The sequence below is a fragment of the Sinohyriopsis cumingii genome, chromosome 15 (genome assembly GCF_028554795.1).
Source record: "Sinohyriopsis cumingii isolate HCF-2022 chromosome 15, ASM2855479v2, whole genome shotgun sequence".
NCBI classification, from domain to species: domain Eukaryota; kingdom Metazoa; phylum Mollusca; class Bivalvia; order Unionida; family Unionidae; genus Sinohyriopsis; species Sinohyriopsis cumingii.
The window spans coordinates 78240972-78262422 of NC_142975.1; the positions used below are offsets into that span (position 1 = coordinate 78240972).

The 21451-nt window shown below is 33.1% G+C and overlaps 1 protein-coding gene across 2 annotated transcripts in view; it reads right to left on the bottom strand.

Annotated features, from left to right (window-relative positions):
* The window catches only part of LOC149782132 (uncharacterized), a 28067-nt gene extending 7001 nt beyond the window's left edge, over positions 1-21066 (bottom strand). Inside the window, exons 1-2 of one of the 2 annotated variants that reach the window (XR_016414239.1) lie at positions 10304-10399; positions 7109-9092 (exon numbers count right to left, since the gene is read on the bottom strand). The gene's annotated coding sequence lies outside the window, so the exon portion shown is untranslated. Of the gene's footprint in view, positions 1-7108; positions 9093-10303; positions 10400-20282 lie in introns of those variants that run through there. The other variant, XM_089933575.1, reaches the window with a different exon arrangement.
* Positions 21067-21451: the final 385 nt, after the last annotated feature.

The window sequence follows — 21451 nt, forward strand, 5'->3', positions numbered from 1 at the left end:
AGAGCAGTTATTCCTACGTGTACCTATTGTAGGAGGAAAGGACACATTATTTCTAATTGATACAAATTGAAAAATAAGCATCAGAATCAAGACAGACCTATTCCAAATGTTCTTATTTCTAAGAGGTCATGGTCACGGTCATGTTTTGAAGGCAATACATTTCTTGGTTCTAATAAACCCCAGTCTGATTTTATTATGGAGAATTATGAACTGTTGATTTCGAAGGGGTCTATATTACTCTTCCTCTTCGGTGATTGGGCCAATCTATCCCTATTAAAATTTTATGGGACACAAGAGCTTCTCAGAGTCTTTTATTGTCAGGTACTTTGCCTTTTTCTGAGAAGTCTTCTTCTAATGAAAGTGTTCTTATTCAGGATGTAGAAAGAGGCTTTGTTAATGTTCCTCCCTATTGTGTAAAATTATCATCAGACTTAGTTTCAGGACCCGCGACAGTCGGAACAGCATGCGCGTTACACGTTGATGGCATTTATTTATTACTAGGCAACGACATAACTGGAGACAAGGTTGTGGTTAATTCACTTGTAACTGACAACCCTTGTTTGGATCAAAAAGTCGATCCTATTGAAAATGGATTGCATGATGTATACCCAGCTTGTTCAGTTACTTGAGATATGGCAGAGAAAGCTCTTGAGAATGATGTTGATAAGAAAAGTATTCCTTTAGCTGACACATGTATTAGTCAGGTTTGTGACGAGGTCACTATCACTCCTCATTGGATCAATGAAAGAGAATTGATCACAGTGATCCTCTTTTAACAACTCATTCTTTGTATTCTAATGAGAGTGACACACAACAATAACTTGTCGTCGAACAGGAAAAATATCCTGAGATCTCCTGATTGTTTCAAAGCACCATTATCGAAACTGAAGCCACTGAAGTACCAATTTGTTATTTCATTAACAAATTGAATTTTTATGAGAAAATGTAGACCTCCCGATGTACCTGCTAGCGACCATTGGTCAGTGAACTATCAAATTGTAGTTACAAAATCTCACAGACCGGAAAAACTTAGTCTGGGTCATGAAATTCCTTTGATTGATCTTTCAGGGATTAATAAAACTTATCACAAGATATTGACTCACTTTTATTGGCCAAAATTCAAAGTGATTTTTATAAATACTGTAGATCTTGTCATACTTGTCAAATGATAGGTAAACCCAATCAGAAGATACCTAAGACTCATCTGCACCCTATTCCTACATTTGAAGAACCATTTGGCAGAATTATGGTATATTGTGTTGGTACCTTACCTCAGACCAAGTCAGGTAACCAATACTTGTTGATCATAATGTGTGCGTCAACAAGGTTTCCTTAGGCAACCTTCCTTGGAGGAATATAAAAACTAAATCAATCGTAAAAGCTTTAATAAATTTTTACTGCATTTGGCCTTCCCAAATCTTTCCAATCTGATCAAGGGTCAAATTTCATGTCTGGGATTTTCCAGCAAGTTATGTACGAATTAGGCATCCAACATTTCAAATATTCTGCGTGTCACCCTGAGAGCCAAGGGGCTTTAGAAAGATGTCATCAGACTTTGGAAAAAAAAATATTCGATCATATTGTTTTGATACGGGTAAAGATTGGTATGATGGCATTCATTTACTATTATTTCCTGTTTGGGAATCACATCAAGAATTTTTAGGATTCAGTCCCTTTGAACTGTTTTTTTGGACGTACTGTGCGTATACCATTTAAGTTGTTGAAAGAGAAACTTCTTTCTAATGAATATACTGAAATTAATCTCCTTGATTATGTTTCCAATTTTATGTATAAGTTGTCAAAGGCTTGTAAGGTTGCAAGAGCGAATCTGCACTCTATTCAGTCAACAATGAAAATAAGGTATGATAAAAACTCAACGGAAATGAGTTTTCAGCCTGGTGATATAGTTCTAGATCTCTAGAACATTCCTCTTTAGGCCAATTATTATTGGCCCTACACAGCTAAAACGAAAGTAAATGATTTAAATTATATCATAAATACTCCTGGGAGGCAAAAAACAAAAACAACTTTCCCGCATAAACATGTTAAAGGAGTATATTGAGAGAGCCAGGTTAAACATGCAATTAATTTAATTGTACCTGTCCCACTCAGTGAAGAATTAAATGAAGGAATACTATCAGACCTTACTGATTTGGAGCGACAAATCTTCGGAATTCAGAAATTATGAATGATATGGACCAGAAACTTTCACATTTGCAACAACAAGAAAGGAATGAACTTAAACAGTTATAATTTGAATATGAGCACTTATTTCCAGATGTTCCTACAAAAATACTTTCCATGACGTTGAAATTGTAAGTTCCACTCCTGTGAAATAACACCCGTACAGGATGAACCGTCTCAAACAGGAACACTTGACAAAAGAAATTCTGTTTTTCCTGGAGAATAATTTCATAGAGCCCAGTTAAAGTGACTGGAGTTCACTATGTACATTTATTCCGAAACCAGATAAAACTTTCCGTATGTACACTTATTATAGGAAGGTGAACAGTGTGACAAAAACAGAATCATTTCCATTAAAAAAAAATTGATGATTGCATTGATAAAATCGGAAATGCCAGGTATATCACCAAATTTGACTTTCTGATCGGATTGTAGCAAATTCCACTGACGGAAATAGCAAAGAAAATTTCGGCATTCGTGACTCCAGATGGGGTAATGCCATTTGGGGTGAAGGGTTTACCAAGTACTTTTCAACGTCTAATAAATATGATCACTTCTGGTCTTGACATTTGTGATGCTTACATCAATGATGTCATCATCTGCAACGACACCTGGAAAGAACATTAACCGAGAATTCGGAAATTCTTTGACAGACTCACTGATGCAAGTTTGACAATTAATTTATCCAAATGTGAGTTCTGCCGTACTAATGTAACTTTTCTAGGACATATTGGGGGACATGGATAAGATAAACCTATATATTCTAAGGTCAAGGCTATCTCAGAATTCCCTGTGCCTGAAGTAAAAAGCAAATTTGCGATTTTTAGATACGGCTGGATACTATCGGAAATTTTGTTCCAATTTTTCCATAATTGCTGAACCCATGACAAATTTATTGAGCAATAAAACATGTTTCTTTCGACTGAAAATGTCAGGAGGCTTTTAATAAGTTTAAAGACATACTTTGAGGCGCACCAGTTCTTACAGCTCCACATTTCAGCCAATCATTTAAACTGTTTTTTGATGCAAGTGATGTTGGGGATGGAGGCGTATTTATTGAATAAGACGAAAATGGTTTTTATCATCCAGTGTGCTATTTTTCTAAGAAATTAAATAAGCATCAAAGAAATTATTCAACATTCGGGAAGGAATGTTTGGCCTTGATATTGGCATTACAACAGTTTGAAGTTTACATTAGTTCAGGTCCTTCTTCAATTATTGTGTTAAGTAACCACAACCCCCTTACTTTCATAGGTAAGATGAAAATTAAAAATCAAAGACTACCAAGGTCTGTTTGTTGCTACAGGAATATAATCTTGACATCAGGCTGATCAGGGGAAACGATAATTTAATAGCAGATACACTTTCCCGTGTACAGAAATGTATTATTTCATGCATAGTTTATATAGTTCTTAAAGGTTCTTATTATATTTTTTAAACCTCATGTGTAATGAATCTATGGTAAAATGAAAGCTTTATTATATAAATCTTTCTTTTTCTTTATGGGGGAAGTGTTATGTATATTTGATTTAATTTATTTTTAATTATATTTAATTGTTTGTTTGTTAGTTTCATTTTTTTATTTCATTAATGCTGTTGTAATGTAATTTTGTTTACTGGATTTGACATTTTCCCGAAATTCATTTTCCAGAATTTCAGTTTGACCTGATTGCTTTCCATTAACCCCTAATAATATAGATGTGTATCTGATGCTGACCTAGTTCCTGACCTTGATTCATGAGTTGAAATAAACGACTTTTAAAATCTGTTTTAATTATTTCTTAGAGTAGATTCATTAAGTAAAATAGAAGCTATACTTAGAGTACGTGACAAATAACATGTAGCAGTAGTTTCACACTCTGGGTCTTTCCTTGGACTGACCCACATCCAGGCATCTGTTTTGCGCAGTAGTTAGATTTAATATTGATGTTTTGAGAAATAATTATTATTCTTGCCTTAATACTGAATACTTCCAGTGTGTTATGTTGTGACCAGTTTGAGTTTAATTTTTAATTTTTCTTCAAATTATTTGGATTCTAAGAGATTATTTTTCCCTGGAAATTTTTGTGCTCTAAATTAATTCTTGAACAAGGACAATTATCGAAATTTAAAGACTTCAAACACTGACATATTATTTTCTGTGATTCAACAAAGAACTATTGACATATTAGTACGACACTGACCATAGCATATGTCATCTCCTTCCATTTTGTATTTCATGGGGATTCGAACTCAATTACATTAGGACGTTTTATTACGATCATTTCTATTTTTAAATTCTTGGATTATTCTCGGAATAATTTTGGATTTGATTTGTGAAAGCGTGATTAATTTACTCTTTTTTACCTTGTTGTTCTAGGTAAATACATTATTTGTTATTTTTTACAAAGCTTGTTGTCTTCGCTCTTTCCTTGTTACGGTTTAAAAGAGACTTACTACGTAACGCTGTATATTACTTTTTCCAAAACCAGATAATACTTTTCGCGTGTGCACTGTCTGTCAAAAGGTACAAAGATTTACTGAATCACATTCATTTCCATGTTCGTGAAACGAAGATTGCATTGATAAAATTTGAAATGCAATGTATGTCACCAAATTTGACCTTAAAGGATTCTTGCCAATTCTATTCACTCCAGATGGAAGTTATCAATATAAAAAGATGCCGTTTGGATAAAAGTTGCGCCTCAATGTCTAATCATCATGATTACATCTGGCCTAGATAATTTTGATGCTTTCATCGATGACGGCATCATCTACAATGGCACCTAAGAAAGATCCATTAGAGACAATTTGAACATTCTTAGACGGACTCACTGATAAAAATTTGACAATTCATCCTTGACTTTTGCAATGCTTCTGTTACATTTTTATGACATCTCGTAGGACATGGACAAATTAAGCTATATCTTGTAAGGACAAGGCTATCTTTGAATTCCTTGCGCCCCTCAGTGAAAACAAATGATTCGATTATGGGGTATTGCTGGATACTATTGGACATTTTTGTTCCAATATTTCCATTATTGCTGAACCCCTGAGAAGTTTGTTGAGCAATAAAAACCAAGTTTTTGTTGGTCTGAAAAATGTCAGGAGAATCTTGATAAGTTATAGGCTTTACTTAAAAGGTCTTTAAACTCCAAATTTCAGTCAATCATTTCAAGTGTCTGTTGATGCAAGTGATGTTGGGCTTGGTGTAGAACTGATTACGGAAGTTAAAAATGGTGTAGATCATCCAATGATTTTTTCTTCTAAGAAATTAAACATGCATCATATGAATTATTTCATACACGAGAAGGAATGTTTGACTTTGATACTGGGATGGAATCACTTTGAAGTCTATATTAGTTCAGCCCCCTCTCCGATTAATGCATTTAGTGATGGCAACCCCCTTACTTTCATTCGAAAGATGCATTGCAAAAGCCAGAGAACATTTCGGTTGAGTTTTGATGTTGCAGGGATATAATATTAACATCAAACACGTTAAATTAAAATGACAATTTAATAGCTGAAGCACTTTCACGTGTAGAAATATTGTATTGTTTCTTGTATACTTTGTGACATTCATTAGATATCATCTTATATAAACATCTTTATTACACGTATAGTTGACTAATAACTAAAATAAAGCTTTATTTGTATAAAAAATGTCTTCTTCTTTATTTGTTGGTTATTTTTTTAAAAATCGTTTTTATTTCATTATGTGCCATTTTATTGTAACATTGCATGATAGAGTTGACCTTGTCCAAATTCAACTTTTTTCCACTTGACCTAAATTTATTACTTTTTTCTGTAAGCAATTAATACATAGCAAAAATATTCTCTTAGTGCATGTGTTTAGTATTATATTATCATTATTAATTGAAGTAAACATGCTTATTTGTGTGTGAATCTAGGTAATTGAGAATCCCCAGGTGTAATAGGCATACTCCAGGCTTAGATATTATATTTTTAGTAGTGGAATTTTTAATTATAACTAACTTTTGTTTTGGAAGTATTAATAAGTTTATAGACTATTTTTCCAATAGGTAATTTTTCATTTAAATAAAAATTCTAATTGTGACCTGATGTCAAGTAGTGTACTATATAATCTTGTCTCTGGAAAATTATTAGTCGGTGCTTTAAGATCTAGTAGAATGAATTAATTCATTTGGTCTGGAATTTAAGTTTTCAAATTATTTAAGTAATTTTTCTCTGGAAATACAGAGTGCTCATATAAAACGTAATATTCTTGGAGATAGACATCCACTGGGATTTAGAGTGAATTGAAACATGAATGAGATTGCTGTGTTTCAACAAAAGACTTTTGGTACAACACCACAGTATAAGGCATCACAGACACATAACCCGCAGTCAGAGTTGGGCTTTTTAAAAATTTTCCACTAAAATGTATTGTAAACTTTTGTTATTAGGACTTGTTTCTGTAATTCTATACTTAGTTTGGGATTTAATTCTCAATAATATAAATTCTTTTTATTTTCACATTGTATTCTAATTAAAAAATATTTAGTGCATTTTACAACGCTTGTTACCATTCAGTTATTTGTTTTAAGAGCGTATACTCGTTACATTATGTAAATTCGTGATATTTCTATGTTTTCTCGTCACTGCAGACTGAATTATCTTTGTTTTGGCTTTTTTAAGTTAATGAAGGCGTTTTGTGATCCTTAATGCTAATATATAAAATTAGTTTTTTTTATAACCCAGGTTACCACTTTTAATGCTGTGTACTTTGATTTCAAAATTACATTTAGCTAAACTAGCAAACGCCTAGCACTAGGTGCAGTTGAGCAAAGGAGGCCCATTCACATGCCCATGAGATGTAATATGTTTTCTCAAATTGCCAACCAAATTTGTAGCTTCAGGAAAATATCTAGCACATTGTTTGCATTTCGAAAATTGAGAACATGCCATCTAAAAATGTTAATACCTTCCAGCTAGCCTGGTCAAAAGGGTCTTCAGTGTGGATGAAAGGACTTTCCAAATGTCATGTCTAATATGTGCAGAGATTTCATCACGCAAGAGAAGAAGAAACTGTAGATCAGTATTATATAATCGTGTATTTTCAGAAGTGACCTTGCATGCAAATTTGTACACTTACATCAAATCAGAGAAATAATCAATACAAAGTCGAAAGTCAATAACATAGAAAAATAGCCAGGTTATATCAATTGTTTCGGCTGGGGTATAGCCAATATTGTCAAATCGTATGCCTAAAATATAAAAGTCATTGCAAGCAATGTTTTCTTCTTTTGAGGATATCAATATTGTTCAGTAATTTTTAATTGCTAACTAGTCGAAGCGTAGCATAGTAAAACAAATTTGTATGGAATAAGAGAACCAACATTTTTTTATATTGAAAATAAGTTGTCAGGAAATACACATTTTCACCCACAACTCCACCTGAACTGGGCATTACCTCAAACTGATTTGATTCTCATCTTTACATATGTTCGCTTACTTTAACGCCACACACTCTCATGCGTATACACAGATACGTGCTATATATTAAGCATTCACAATAATGCTATAGATTACTTATATATCAGATTATTCTTGTGGGTGATATTTAAATGACTTAATTAAATTTTTGGTCGCCAAATCAGGTATTTTATGAAACATTACAACTAGAATGAAGATGTCTTTTGCCATATGCAAAAGGTAGACTTTTCAACAAGAACGGTTATTGGAGGAAATTTAGAAATTAGATAAAGATTGCGAAACGTGACCAAGTTTACTAGAGCTGAAGAGGAAAAAGGAAGAGCTGATGGAGTAGAGGAGGAAGAAATGAATGGAGTTTTGATCCGTTCTATAGCAAAAAGAGTTGCGAATTGAGAAAAGATTGAAACATTTTTCTGCACCCATAGAAAATCAATTATGTCAGTACAGTGATCAAAATAAAGGACGCAGGCAATAACTCAAAAGAACATTTTTTGAAGAAACAAAGAGTTATTTTGGAGAATTTGTACAAATCCAGAAAAGTAGAATATATCAATTCAAATGAATGCTTAAGAATACTGATATAATATTGATATCCACAAACTATAAAACTTGAAGAAACTATCATTAGATGGAACTATATATCTTGTATGGAAACATTTAGATGCTTAAAACAATTGGAAGATAATAAAAGTCCAAGTTTAGATGGTTTTACTGTTGAGGTTTTAAGCCGTTTGTTAAAGGTTCATGCCATTTCCGTGTCAGATCCACAAACTATGGTTGCTATATATAAAACGTTAATCAATAATTAATATTCTCACACTGAATGCGACGTTAGGATATTGAGTCTGTGAAGTAATTGTATGAATTGATAAAACAATTTAATCAAATACCCCGAGGATTTCATTGTTTCTAAATGTTGCCATCTTGACCTCAGCGCTGACCACTGACCATTTTAATCCAGTTTATTTTCTTATATACTAACATATTAACTGAAAAGGTTATCCGTAGTTTACTTTCTAAAGACTGATATTAAATTTCAATGTAATTTTTAAAAAACAGTTGGAAAACAAGAATATGCCCCCAAATAAAACGATAAAGAAAACAGTGAGAGAAATACTTATCTTGCTTCGTTCTTGGGCTAAATTATCCTTGAAAAATATATCCATTTTGTGAATAGGTCACATTTTCCATAAGAATAAGGAAAAGTTTCCTCAACTTAATGCCAAGTCAATGCTTAGCTAAAACGATATGCAACCTGTCTCTTGCAAAATGAATATTGTTTTTTCCACGACCATTTATTCCACAATCATTGAAAAACATTATTTGGAGGGAACGAATAGTCTCCATTTTAACAAAGAATGATTGCTTGCGAACACTAAATGTTTCCTTTTTAGACACGTAGAATATATCTCCATTTACGTCCGAACTTGGCAGAGTGATGCATTTAGGATCGGTTCACATGGGTGGGAGATCTGAAAAATACAATTATTTGATTACTTGTTAAATAATCAAATACGCTATGGAAAAGTGCATGCAAAGAAAGCCGATAGGTTTTATCTATGCAAGATTTTGAATTAAAAAAACATAGAAATAGCAAGCTTTTTAAAAAATTGAGGATGAACAAATCAAAGAAATAAACATAACTAAATTTAAGATGACCCTTATCCATGCACTCATATTCAGACAATGCTACCTTTCGCTATTCATACGTCCAATCCGCTAAATACTTTCTTAAATGAATATGCAGAATAAAGAAATAAAGTCTAGTATTTTTTTTTTTTTTTAAAGCAATGATTTCCTTCCATACTTTTCATACTCTGCCACCATTTTTTTGTTTGGTGTGGCTTTGTGTTTTTCTTGGGTACGGGAAACCACTGCGTCCTATTTTTCAATTTGTTTTATCCTCTGATGGAACATGCACGGATATAGAAATCCCACGTGCCTTTGTTAGTCTGAATACGAAACGTTGTAACTTTGGAACCGATAAAGGGAATTTAATTGAATTTCATAGGTAATATAATAATTATTCATGTCCATTCTTTGAACGGATTAAGAGAATGTTTCGTGTGCTTCAAAGAGATACGTCCACCATAGGCCAAGCTAAGAACTGATGGTCAAAAGTTATATGCATAATATTCGCGTCCAGCAAGTCAATGTGTCGCGTACCTGAACCGAGCTGATACCCCAAAGATCAAAATCAGAACTGAATGACTAAGAGTAACTTTAGAATGAATGAAAGTAATTGAATGAAACTGACTGGAAGCAATTGTATATCTCAACACGACGATATGCTGTATATATTAGCTAGTTAAGTGCCTCACTGAACAATATCGCAAATGACGGTCAGATAGCATATGATTGGGGGGATCTGACACTCTTCCGATCACTGTTTCATTGGTAGGATGGGGTTGTTGGGGCTATGTAAAGTACCGTAAGAGAAAATGGAATCACCCAATATACATGTTGGGCCATTCCTTACGATGTAAAGGATCAGTATTCATGTTAGTAACATAATGCAACAGTCTTTTCTTATGTGTACCTTATTTGTATGAATAACTGTTTCACATCATATATATATATATAGTAATCGGTATCCACCGTATGAAAGCTTTGTTAGTCTATATGTGAGAGAAGAAATTCTTGGCAATCATCTTTCTTTTGAGCAAACACTTGTGCAACGTACATCTTTAGGTAGGAATTTCCCTGCTGTCCAGTATGTTAGAGTCGATGCAGTGATCTAAAGGGATTCGTTTTCTGTTAGCCTCATACTGACGTTTTCTGATGATAGAAGTAGATTTTTTTAAAAACCATTGACAACTGCGATTCTATCAAGTTATATAAGAATACTAATTTAATAATTTACTTATATATCTAATTTTAATATTAAATTATCTCTCTTACTGACGTTTATTGCATTATGTGCAAAGATCTCTGCACAGAATATAAATAAATGGAGGTATGGATCACCATGCCTACATCCCCGGCGTATGTAAAACGATGAAGAGATGCAATTATTTACTGTATCACATGCTTTGATATGATTATAAAAGTTGGTATCCATTTTATAATCAAGTCTCTAAGATGTAAAAAATGAAATGTATGATATCCTTGCTATAGAGCGAAGCACCTTAATCGAAGTATTTCTCAATGTTAGTAATATCAATATTTGGAATTGTGTCTTTTGCGATCGTAAACATTACATTATACAACAGGTTAAGACCAGTTCAAGAGTGAAATGTACTGAAAATGGCGAAAGAGTTGCTAAGCATTTCTCTTCCCTTGATAACAGAACTTATAATATCAAGTTAATGCATGTGTTATTAACGGATTATAGTCTGAGACAACAATTCCAGATAAAAGTTTACAAGAAATCATGGAATATACGAAATTAGGTTATATTAGTTTAAATAAACTTTCTAATAACATTAATGCGGATATTTCAAAGCTAGATAACATACGGAAGCTATCTTAAGAAGGGCATATGTCTTATCAGGAAGCAATACAACATTTGAAGCATATGACGGACAATAACATTCTTGGTTCAGATAGTTATAATGCTAAGTTTTCTAAAGGTTTTCTTTTTCTTCCTTGGATGGTTGTTTTATGTTCTTTTCTTTTCATATCCAATACTTATGTTTCTAATAGAGGGGAATGTTCATCGACACTGAATGAGGGAATAAGTACTTGTATACCAAAAGCCAAAAGCTGACAAACATAAAGATATATGTTAAACACAGGAGATAAATAACATTAAAGAACTTTTAATAGGCGATGGGGTCAAAAGGATTTCACATAAACGAGGATCAAACTAATATATTTTTTTAAACGTGATATATTGGTGAAAATATTGAAACCTTTCACAGAAATTTTCTCTTGCATTTCCTTAACTCTTCATATTTCCTATTCAGTTTTAGAGAATAATTACAAGTTTCAAAATCTTTGTCTAATCTAATTTCGTCTCATAACTGTACGTCCATTATAACGTGCTTACCTTTCCTAAATGGAGCATATTAAAATGCCTCATCACTTTCTCTAATAATAGCTTTTCAAAACATAAGGTGTCCGTTATCACAAACGATATTTGACGTTTATTGTGTGAATAATCAAGTGCGTCTTCCACATAATTGTTCTGCAATATCATGTACAGTTTATTTAGCAGGAATTGGTACATCTTCGAAATGGAATTTTCAGACCACCAAAAACATTTTTCTATTGATAATGTTTGAAATTCACAGTTAATAATCACCATAAAATGATCTTTAATATAATCATGTTCCGTCAAAGCTTCCTGTACATCCAATAATACATGTTCTGATACAAATAATAGAACCGAGCATGTATTAAGCTTAGTTCCATGTCTACCCGTAAGCGTCATCATATATTTCTCTCAAAGTTTCAAACAGATCATATTCATGACAAATGTTTTACCTTGGAATTATTGATATTAAACTAATTTTATTTATCTATCCAGAATTTCCTGTTAAAAATAATTTGTATTATGTAAATTAGTGATACTCCGTGCTTTTTTTTAATATGTCTTTGGTAAACTTATGTTTTTATATATATATATATATATATATATATATATATATATATATATATATATATATATATATATATATATATATATATATATATATATCCCAAACATAAGTTTGCAAAAGACATATTAAAAGAAAGCACGGATTATCACTAATTTACATAATACAAATTATTTTTACTATATATTGGAAGGGAGTTTTGAAGTCCCAAATAATAATATCTAAATAATCTATCTAAATAGACTTTATTGGCCTAAATATTACCCCAATAGCTATGGAGACTAAATGTAAAATTAATTTTAGCAAAGTAACAACTCTGCTAGCGTTATATGCGTCTAATCTATCACAAAACTATGTTATATGTTGTTCTAATTTATAATAAAATGTGCATCTTGTAATTATGTGTAGAACATTTTAAACAATGAGATCATCCTTTTCTTCTTACTGGCCCCAACTTATTGACAGGATATATAATATATGTGAATACCTTTCAGGTTGTTTCATGATAAGAGTGTTGATAGGGGATGAGGGCACATGAGAAATGCAAGATATGTGCAGAGTTTATGTTACACAAGATACGGGAGATACGGGAAATTTGCAGATCAGTACCAGATAATTGTGCATGTTAAAAAGTAGAAACGAGTAAAAAAATCTCCTGCGTAGAGTTGTATTTTTCAGGCTATTTGTCTTATGATAAAATTGTTATCATGGGAATTACAGAATACTTTAGAAATTTTAGTTCAGTAGGAATGACCTAGAAGCTGCGAATGCCTCTTTTGATCGGAACATCATTGACGTTTCCTCCAAGTGGAGGAATAATATTTGGATAGGAATATTGTTGGACCATTTCTGTCAGGACGCGACGAAAAAGGCAGATAATGATGCTATTGATAATATATCTAAACTTGACGGAAATGTACAACTGATGTTCCCATCAATGCTTACAGTTCACCCCAAAGCAAGTAATGACAATGATAACCATACTGTTGTAAACAAAAGTGAAACTGATCAGTTTGATAATAAGGCCATTCTTCTTAGTAACAGTTTCTACAGTTTAATGTTCTTATCAGCGTATGCATGATATAATTATGCTATTCAGGATCCTCATCGAAAATAATACCACACAATCCTTCCTGAACTCAATTCTGCTATCAGGCATACACTAAAAGCATATTATGAAATTTGGCGTCTATTGCCCTCCTAAACCCAAAACATTGTATCGAAAAAGTTAAAGCGGGATTGAGCAAAGCAGTTGTTATGTGGCAGTCCACGAAACATCTACTTTAGTTCATTCAGAAACAAAGTTAATCAACCAATACGTAATGCGCCTACTACGTGCGTGTAAATGATTTGTTTATAAAGTAGTTACCATACAGAAATTACTGCACGTTTCCGATATCAAGTTCAGTCGTCTGCTTCGTTGAAGGTTGTGTTGAGTCTATGAATTCATCAAGATTGTCAACTTTGGAATCGTTACTTCCAAAATGACTCAAACAGTTGGTTTAGCTCCTCCACAGACAAATAACATAATCAAAAGTGCTATATATCAATCCCTCTCTGACGAACGCCTTTATTAAAGTGCTGGCGTATGCGTCCATTGATTGTTTACAAATAGAAAGCAGATCCGTCATTCCCGTGAGTTTAATATGAATCGAGCGCGAGTGAAATATCGTAAAATAATGCACGATTATGAGAATGTAAAGTTAACGGAGAAACAAATGAGCATAGAATAATTCTTATTACCAAAGTTTATTAAAGTATTATGTTGAAATTTTATTTGTAATTTAAAAAAAAAGATAGATTATGATAAAGGATATATTTAAGAGGGAAGGAATTGTGTTTCATCATACTAATAGTGACGAGAAACTTAGAGCTATTTACTCGAGGTCATTACTTTCTACAGTGTTTAAATATTTATTGCTGAGGTTTAAGGCAATCTTGGTAATCCAACACATATAATTGATTACAACCTTTTAGTTTCTGCAGTACCCGTGTAAAAAGATGTGGCCAAAACAATGCATAATAGCCAAGATGGGCACTGAAATGTCAATAATACAAATTGAGAGAATTCTTTTAGAACGTGCACTTGGAAACAAAAGACACTCATCACCAATGAACAGTCACAATGATTTTCATTCTAAAAGAAATCTATATAATGAATATTTAGCTTCCACAAGCAGTGTTTCTATCTTTTGTTTACATGGTAACTAGAAGGAACCGATACATACGTACTGTTGGCCTATGAATTAAATTGATAAAAATTATGTTCTGTCAAATCATCATCAAAAGTGAGTTTCTCATATATTGATGTGTTCTATGTCACTGATTACAAGGTGCCTATGGGGATAATTATTAAACATTTAGGTAAAATAAATGTTTTCAAATCATGATTTACAAGTATAAACACATTTAAATTTATCATTTCACCGTTTTCGACTTTCATCATGTGTTGGTAAAGACGTGTTTGCTAATACATCTAGGCCCTTCTAGTAGAAAAAAGGAAAACATAATTTTTAGTTTTAAGGAATGTACCTATTCATGTTGCATCTATTGCAGAGATTGCTGCAGGAAATGTTATAAAACATTTGGTGGCATGACAGTTGAAGAAGTTATGAGTGGACACAAAGCTCCACAGAATCTAAAGCAAAGAAAATGATATCTGACTATTTAGAGCGGGACTTGGCTTAACCTTGTTTTCTCACTAGAGGAATCCGTTAGTCTTCATCATCAATTTAAATTTAAGTGCAATATGCATGTTCAATTAAATTCAAATGACATAAAGACAACGAAAACAAATGCTATGAGTTTTAATACAACATTACTAAATTTAATTTGTCATTACTGTTATTTGCTGCTGCATTTTGTTGTTTCAGGTCTTTTTTTAATCAAACATTCTCTCTCTCTCTCTCTATCTCTCTCTCTCAAAAACTGATGTTTTAAAACTATTAATAACCTATTTATTTTTCTATCTAACAAAATACACGATAGAAGAATGTTAATAGACGGTTTGTACTATATTAATTTTTCTGAGTCTTTCTGTAAATATGTGTCTGTGCGATTTTGGATTTTTAATATAGTTTCAACAGTCGCTAATGATGTCTACAGTTCGGCTGTTCATAGTGATCTAGTACTGAGTATCATGATGCAGATATATGGCATCATGTCCCACTCAGTCACATTATCCTGACACCAGACTTATCAGCTCTAACACTAAACACCTAAGGCTGAGTGCCAAGCGAGGCAGTTGCTAGTATAATTTGTATTAGTCTTTGTTAGGAATCGACCTGGGCTCAAACCCGCGACTTCCCGCAACTTTCTCTAGCTTGTTCAGATTATCTGCCTGCAATATGCATGTATCTGAGAAATAAACATTTTCCGATCATTTCTTTTGCTCTATATTGTGTATGGGAGACTCGATGGCTCAGTCGCTAACGTGCCAAACTGCCAAATTAAAGTGTGCGGGTTCGGCTGGATCTGCTGCCATAGTGCATACTTTTGCAAGGAAATTTAATTGAATTATCTTCGCATTAAATCACCTACTTATTTTTATGTGCTGTAAATATATGATAAATAAACATTTTGCTATGATTTACATCAATTCTGTATTGTGTGACTATGTAAAGAAATGATACTTTAATAATCCTTTCTATTGGTCTGCCCATTGATATCATTATGTAAGGGTACTATTGTGTGGTACTATTTTCTCTGGGTCTGCCTGAAAGCAGAATTCTTTTAAGGAGAAACTGTATGATAATATTGTCTTGGGCCGACCCAAAAGCAATATATATATATATATATATATATATATATATATATATATATATATATATATATATATATGTCCTCTGATAGATAGAAAAGCACTTTGGTGGGATGGATAGCAGTTTCCGTTCTTTGTGGTGTAAATTTTATTTCTCTCTGTCTGTCTCTGTCTCTCTGTCTGTCTGTCTGTCTGTCTGTCTGTCTGTCTGTCTCTCTCTCTCTCTCTCTCTCTCTCTCTCTCTCTCTCTCTATATATATATATATATATATATATATATACACTGCTCCGGTGGCCTAATGGTCAGGGAGTCCGCCTTGGATGAGGGAGGTCGTGGATTCGATCCCCGGCCGAGTCATACCAAAGACTTACAACAATGGTACTAACAGCTGTCTCGCTTGGCGATCAGCGTTAACAGGTTAGTGTTAGGACTGGTCGGCCTGGTGTCAGGATAATGTGACTGGATCAGAGATCATGCTACATGTCTGCGGCATGATGTCCCAGTGCTAGACATCTCTCAAAACAGTCACAATGTAGACATCGTAGCGATATGATTGAAAAATTGTTAAAGCTACGTTGAAATTCCAAATCACACACACACACACACACTTTATATACATACGTGTATCAACTGGATCTTTTGAGGGTACCTTGATTACAATTTCGTAAATATTTTCAAATTAATTTAAAATTTAATTACTTATGTCAGAGATTATGTTTGCTTTTCTGTGATGCTAGTTTTATGAGATTAATTTTGACAATTATTTTATTTGTTTCAAGCAGAACACACATTTTCTTGAGTGAGAACTACATCACAGTGAGTAACATGGAACCAAATGGGCAGGTAAGTATAGTTTTAAGTTACGATCAGTACAAATTATCTCAAGGCTAATAACAAAATGAAAATTACATGCAAAATAATTATTGAGAAAACCTGGACCAAATATTTACTCTCCCAAAAAAGAGACGGCATCATTCAACATCAACATGTTCTTATGGTTAAGAGTATGAATCGAAATGGACATACAACAATAATTTTTAATTAGGAAAATTGTATGCCGTTTTAATACGTGAAAACGATGTAGTATATGTAGTTTGTGGTTTGTAATGTATGTGTTTGAGTTTATTTCAGTACGGAGTTTGTAATGCATATGTGTCGTGATCCCTAACATCACTACGGTGGTAAAAGAGAGTGTATCTTGGATTCTTAGCTTTTGACTCCCTGAAGCATTTACTTGTACCTTTTCGGAAATCTACTCCATTCATGTGATATATCTAATTTGATTTACAACGTTATTTACTTTAATAAAGCAAGCATATCAAATAAAAATACATTCCCTAACGCTCATAGCATGCTATTAACATGAAGAAACCGTGTCAGATGTTTGAGTATTACGTCATTTCTTTTGACTTCATGGGTGTCTTCATGTGACATATGCTTTAGCAAAATATTATATTATACAGCAACATTAATAGCACCTAAAAACACAACTTTATATGAGGCATTATCAAAGAAGTTTAATTTAGCCTTCTTGATGCTTTACCTATATTTGTCATAATGCTAGTTTGGAGAAAGATTATATTAAATTCACGAAGAATAATATTGGAACAATAATAATAGTATAATAAAAGTATTACTTGTAAAATAAAAGGTATAGATATAGCTTTAGAGCTGTGTTTGTTTGTTTATTGAATTCATTGGCACTGTGGACTTGCAAAACATCATTCCTGGAATGTACAGTTATTGGAACTTCAAAAACCTTGCTTGCATCCTTCGTAAGTTATGTTTCTTGATGTGTAATTAATTGGGGAGAAAAACTTTGAAGTTACTGAGGTTACAGAAGAAGACAATTTATTTATTTATTTATTTATTTATTTATATATTTATTTATTTATTTATTTATTTATTTATTTATTTAGTATTATTATTATTATTATTATTGTTATTATTATTATTATTATTATTAGTAGTAGTAGTAGTAGTAGTAGTAGTAGTTGTTGTTGTTCTTGTTGTTGTATTATGATTTGTAATAGTCGTTGTAAAAATTTCCATTATCTACGAATCAAGAAAATTAAATAGGTCAACATATGTTAAACATTAAGATTCTTTAAAAGACTAGTCACAAGAAACCTACCAAACAGTTATGTAAATCGTGTGCTTTAAATGTAATTTCAGCCTGATATAGAAAGAACAGTCCATACTCTTTACATTTTGTATTGCATGTGCTAAAAGCAATACAACAAACTGTTCCACATCTTATCTTCCTAAGATGTCGGTATCATTGAAATTATATATTTACTTATTGTAATGAATATTGGTCAAGATCGACGTACAACGATATAATTAATTATCTGCTTTTAATGACATTTTGTATCTTAGAATTCTGAAGTGTATAAATCTGGGTTTGATATTTTGTTAAATAGGGGATTTTATGTGTATATGTTGTAATCCTGGAGTCCTCGGTTTTGACCCACTTAAGCATTTAATTTCAGTTGTTCAGAAATGTACACTTTATACCTGCATAGTGATACCTCTCAATTCATTGAAGCATTAATTATTTTAGGAAAGAGTGCATATCAAATGACTATGATATATTCCATCATACCTTTCTTGTATGTCACGTCACTTCTGCAAGACCATTCGCTAGGTGTCATTCACTATTGATAACAATATGTTTATGTATTATTTCTCTGAAGTGCATATGCTTTTTTAGAGATAAATTACTTTGAAGAATGACAATTGCGAAAAGGCAAATAAGATACATTATAATCCCAATATCTAGTAAATTAAGCCCCAAATATGGTACTTTATCGTGATGCAATAATCTCTAACATAGAGGTCAACAGCAGTTAGCTCCCGTACATAGAATCCACCATAGAGCACAGAGAGGAAGAAGAAGGTAGTAGAATGTGACTAATGCATTAATAATTACTTACACATACGAAAAGTCAGCCATAGCAAACGTCTGAGAGACATTGGCCGAAACATTCTCAAAGAATGCCTCATAAGTGAATTATTCTGAAAATTTCGCTGTGTAAAAAACTTAGAAAATAATCTAGGTGTCAAATTTGCTAAACATTTCACTTTCTGAGAGTTATAAAACTACCCTGATCGAGTACTTCAGCAGGGAAAGATGATATCCACTCTCAATTTGTGAAACATATATCTTGTAAGGTCTAAATACTCTACACGAGTTTTATTAAAATGTAGGAAACGTCTCTCAGTCGTGACGAGAAACAATAATAATAGCAGTACTCAAATATAGAAATGACCAGACCGATCTATTCAACTATCGCCCCATAACATTAGCAAGCTGCATTTACAGAACTATGAACCGAATGATAAATTATAGACTCATATATCACAGTGAGTCCACTACACTGCTATCAGTGTGGATTCAGAGAAGTCCAATATACTATCTTGTCAGAAGTGTTGTAGTTGTTGTTAGGTTGGGTCAAACGCAGTTGTTCAGCACTATACTTGGCAGCCAGTATATATGATGGATGAAGAACTCGGAAAAATCTCCAGATGAACTAGGCATAGGTGAGATCTCGGTGATCTGTAAATTCGAACGCCACCAAACAGCCACTAGGTACAGATCTTGTTCGACGTTAATCAATTATGTGAAAAGCATTTGTTAAGAAAGACATATAGTTGCCGGCTTTTACAACGGAATGATAACTTGCGACAGCACGTGCATCTACTGCATAATGAATGATCGATGCAACCTGTGTCGAAGGGACCACCTAACTAACTATCTCTATACATTATTTAAAAGATAGAATCTTTAGAGTTAAGGTAGGCAGCATCCTTTCTGAAAGCTATCCTCGGGAGTTGAATGTACCTCAGTGCATTAAATTATCAGTCACCCTTTTCAAGATTACATTGAACAGTGTAGTTCAATGCCTTAACGTAGGAGTTGACTGTACATTATATTCTAATAACATTTGGACCTGATATTGATGAAATAGGATGCATACAAATGAACATACAGTTGAGACTAAAACCAAATCAGAAATGAACAGAAGAAAAGGAGTTTACGTTATTGAAATCAATAACTAATTTTATGCATTAATGCCTATTGCATTGTGTTCTTGATTACTCAAAAGGGTCATCGTTAGAATTGTCTTATTCCTGTTGTTGACGGGAGCTAATCGATTGTAAACTACCTTATATATATTACACCTTATATATATTACATACTTCCAGGACAAATTTTTAAGACCCCGAGATTTTATACAGGCAGTGACTAAACGTGGATTGGAAAGATTATCGGAAGTTCTTGCTCCGGTTAAAGGTTTCAAGCTTGATATGATAAGCAGATAGAGATTTTAACTATGTATGTACATTAGGAACTTACCCTTCAGAAATCCTCTATGCTGAGTCCAATGGAGCATACGTTTTCCCCGGACGCTTTCGTATTCTTCCAAACTATCATCTAATCCGTCTAAATTCAGTGAAATCAGAACCTTCTATCTTAGCAATACGCTTCAGAGTATGGAGACAAATTTGGAGCTGCAGTTGCTCTCCCTCCCCATCCATTCCATTGGCACCATCTCAAACCAGTTGCCAAATAAAGCCTGAATTCATACGGCATAACCACGGTAACACTCAAGGCTTTGCGCTAGAATGAAACCTTAAAGACCCAATTATAACATCTTCTCGAATTCCCTGTCCACAACGAAGGTCTTTCAGAATATTAAATCTGACAAAGCGTTAATAACCAGGATATTACCTAATATGATGTTATTGTACCATCTGAAAAAGTATTCGACAGTGGTAGCTGCATAGTCGCATTTGCATAAAATGTAATAAAAGGGTAGACAAAGCATCCACATTTGCCCTGCAGTCTCCTCCTAAAGAGCGAACCCCTAGGTAATGTGAACCCTGGCAGTGTCCACTGAGTGTGGGCATATCTAATATGTCAATATTTACCCTGTAAGACAAGAGCATGTTGACTTACAGTGCTTGAAGATACTGTATGAGTTTGTAGCATCATAGGAAAGACTTTTTAAGCTAATGCGCTTCATACAACAAAGTCTAGTAATGTATAAGGAATTTTTCATGTTCAATCTCTGTGTGGTATTATATATAAGCAGAGAGTGCGAACAACCTCTAATTGATTCACTCAAAATTTTGCAAAATAAGCCTTCCTGGAAAATTGCAAAAAAAAGAACACAAAAAATCGCGATTGTCTCAGTATCCAGTATAAGACAAACCTGTTAAAACTCTAACTGACTTACCCATCCTATTGCTGATCGCAGGAAAATACACGATCACGTCGATGCCAAGTTGCAGGCAGCACCCTCTCTGGTGCTATAAATTAAATCATTATTATATCAATAATGGCAAACCTCGGTGAAGCACAGACCACTAAATTAGCTCGAGAGCGACTAGAAGCAATCAAAAAATTTCTTCCTGTTCGTGATTCTGTAAGATTAAAACTTCAGGAACGTTAGGAAAGGCAAATTGAATTTGCTGCGGGTACAGAACAGTTATTTAAACCCAGTACAGCGGTTGATGAAAAAG